Below are 3,852 nucleotides of genomic sequence, written 5' to 3'. Positions count from 1 at the left end.
CAGGGATATATAAGAGCAATAACATAGGTATAGCTAACTTGCCATATCGGGTATGCGGATAAAGAACTTTCTTCGTAGCACAGTGGACGATGACAAAGACAAGCAAAGTAGATTGATTATATTCTAATTGATATTTGATTTGGCTTTCTTAGTTAGTTGCCGCACCAAAGTAACCATCGGTCTCCTGTCACAGTCTCGTGGTCACTTCAACGCAAAGTAGTGATATATATTTGTAAGCAAAGGAATTGACTAGTTAAGTGGGTTTCTAAAAGAAAAACAATTCTCATATTAATTTGTGTTGTTGAACAATATGAACAACCATCAATTAAATAAAAATACACTACATTTTTAAATTAATCATCTAAATTTTAATATTAAAATAATCATCGTACGCTAATAAAATGAACATCTGATATATCTATTATTTACATTGTTTAATATTTTCATTATTTATCTATATTTTTCCTAAATTTATTTATTCAAATAAGTTTAATCGTGAATTATTGCAATAGAAGAGGTTTAATCTTAACAGTGACGACATTATTTATTTCATTAATGTTATACGTATAAATCTTCTTGACAGTGAAATTCAATCAAATTAGCCTAACTACAACAAGTCAACAACTAAAAACACTCTCGGAAAAAAACTGATGCACACGCACTCCACTAACCCACAATTCAATTAGCATGCGTTATAGTTTTTGTTTTCCCCAAACCAAAATATTTTCTTTTACCATCATTCTAAACTGCAAAACCGTTCCATCTTCCGATTTAAATATTTTTTAAAAATCCAAAACCATTTACAATCGAAACCTTCTCAAATCAGAGCGTAAAAACTTCAATGTTGACCTAACAAATAAAGAAGTTGATGATTATTGAAGATAATGAACTCGATTCTACCTCATTTTATTATTGTCAAATATTTAAACCCTAATGAGCACATAAAAACTACGATTAACAAGTATATATATAACCATGCAATCACTTCGCATATGCAGACATTGTCACTCCTTGAAGTTTCTATTACTATTTTTTCTCTCATTCTTTTGTGTAACAACATGCTCATCACTCATTCAAATTGTTTGATTTTTGTTTATTTTATTATGCTTCATGTTTTTTTCACGAAAAATTACTTATAAAGAATATAAATAAAATAACAATGAAGTAGAATAATTTCACTATAAGAAATTCACTGAAAATAGTCGGAATTATCATTTATTTTGTGTAGGCCATTACCGTTGAAGTTTCCATCAGTTTTTACGACGGTAAGTGTGGTAGTTTCGTCGAGTTATAAGTTTTATTGTCGAAAAAACTACTAGAAAAAAGGCCTGTCACCACGCTTTTTTCTTCTTACGCTTCAAAAGCATGGCTAGAAGGATCAACGGCAACGCTTTTATGAGGATGACGATTGATTAAAGATTTGGCCACGCTTTTTCTTGCCACGTTTCAAAAACGTGCTGAAAAGGTTCATTGGCCACACTTTTATGAGAGTGGTGATTGATTAGAGATTTAGCCACGCTTCAAAAACATGGCCATAGAGAGCAACAGGCGTGCCAATAGTTATGTAATGGTGACGTTTTTAAAATTCTATCACCACGCTTTATATTGCCACACTTCAAAAGCGTAGCCTAAAGGTATAAATCGGCACGCTTTTGAAGCATGACTATTTTTTTTGTGTTAGTCACTTTTTAAAAGCGTACCCATTTCCTATCCTTTATGTATATATTAAGGTTCAGAAACCTTAATTCCCAGTTGCAGCACCTCCCTCTCCTCTCACTCTTCTCATTTCTTCACCCAATTCATTCATCCCTAACACAACCCTAACAACGCCGTTGTTTCCCTCTCTCAACCCGTTACATCCCCTCCCTCTAATCTCCCATAGCACCTCCGTCTAATCCTCACTTATCACTCATCCCTCGCGCTGCCATCTCCCCCTCCATCCAATTCTTCCTCGTCGCTCATCCCTCACGCCGTTGGCTTCGGTGGTGCCATTTTGCTATGCGTAGCTTTTGCCTACTTCATCTCCGGCCGCTGTTGGAAGAAGAAGAAACCGATTATGAAGAAAAGCAGAGGAGTGGTTGATGCAGTTAGCAACACTCCTTTGATTCGAATCAACAGCCTCTCCAATTCTCCTAACTGCCAAGTAATCACAATCATAATCAAATTCATTCTTTCTTGTTTCTCTGCTTTCAATTTAGCTCACATACTTGCTTTTCTCTCTTCAAATTCTTGCCAAGTGCGAGTTCCTTAACCCTAGTGTCAGCGTCAAAGATCGTGTTTCTCTTTAAATTATTCAAGAGGTACAAATTTTACTATTTTTAGGGTTTTAATTTGTCATATTCATATTTGAAGTTTGAATGAATAAAATTTTTAGATGAATTATAGTTTGTGACACATTAGGTGTGAAATCAAAGTCTTCCACTACATATTAAACTCTCTATGATTGATCATGTAAGCCTTGGAACATTCTTTTCACAAGTTTTGATCTACCATTTTATAGCATGTCTAGTAGGACTAGTGTCCTATGATAGCCTGAGACATTTTTTGTTTTCTTTTTGTAATTATGAACATCTAAAGTGAAATAAAGTTTAGATAATAACATGTTGAAATTTATTTATTTATTTTCTTTTTTATCCCCTCCAATGGTGATTATCAGAAAGATCAACCTCTAGTTCTTGAAATTGTGTTGAGAATAATTATTCATAGAACAAAAATAGTAAGTACTTGAGCTTTCAATCTTCATGGGTAACAACTGGTTTGTGAATTGTGCAACATATTTGAGTTTAGTATACTTTGACCTCTTAATTATTATATTCTGAATTTAAAAATGAAACTCTCTTACTATGTGTATATGAGGATTAACATTTTCAAGATTTGTTCTGTTTATAATTTTACTTTTTTCAATGTACACTTAATAGGTTTGTGAGGCCCACAGAAATGAGTGAATAAAGAATAAATGAATACATTGTAGGGAAGTATGGAAAATTTGGGGTTGCCAGGTATGCAATTTGTTTTTCTCCCTGCCATCTCTTTTGTTGTTCAATTGTTCATGCTTGTCATCTGTGTAAAAGTCTTCTCAGTTTTTCTCATTTCCATTTCTCCTATAAAAAGAAGTTTAAGAGGTAGAACAACTCTTCATGCTGTGCTGTTGCTTTCATACTATCATCTGTACATTATAGTTTATTGTAAACATTTTAGGAGAGTAGTTTTGACTATGATTTGATATTTGATTAACAGCAAATTTGATTTGTGAAATATGATTGACTGATTGTAATTTCAGGATGACTGAATGCAAAAAGTTATATTCATATTTGAAGTCTAAATGAATAAAATTTTTCGGTAAATTCATAGTTTGTGACAAATTAGGTGTGAAATCAAAGTCTTTCACTACATATTAAACTCTTTATGATTGATTATGCAGGCCTTTGAATCTGGCCAGCTAGGTCCAAGTGAAAACATCAAGGAAGGGAGTGCTGGTAGCACTGCCATTAGCATTGCCATGGTTGCTCCTGCATTCGAATGCAAATGCCACGTTATACCCGATGATGCTGCCATTGAGAAGGTAGGTACTTTTCCCTTTCTTTGTGTTTTTTCTTTTGTTTATTTTTTTAAAATCATTATGTAGTATTCTAATTGATGCTCATACAAAGTAATAGCAATTATTCTGTATGCGGCATTAACCTGTTTGTTTATTCGCGTATCCATTCATGTAGTTTTCAAGTATCAATTATTCTTGTTTATTCTTGTTTACAAATTTCAATGCTTTGCTATGTATTCTGATTGCTTATGGCTCACAACAGGCTCTGAACCAGTGTAACAGCCCAGACCACCCGCTAGCACGATATTGTCCGC

Source organism: Arachis hypogaea, chromosome 17 (genome assembly GCF_003086295.3).
Source record: "Arachis hypogaea cultivar Tifrunner chromosome 17, arahy.Tifrunner.gnm2.J5K5, whole genome shotgun sequence".
In the NCBI taxonomy this organism is placed as follows: Eukaryota; Viridiplantae; Streptophyta; class Magnoliopsida; order Fabales; family Fabaceae; genus Arachis; species Arachis hypogaea.
The sequence above is the reverse complement of the archived record's forward strand: the minus strand, read 5'-3'. Positions refer to the sequence as shown.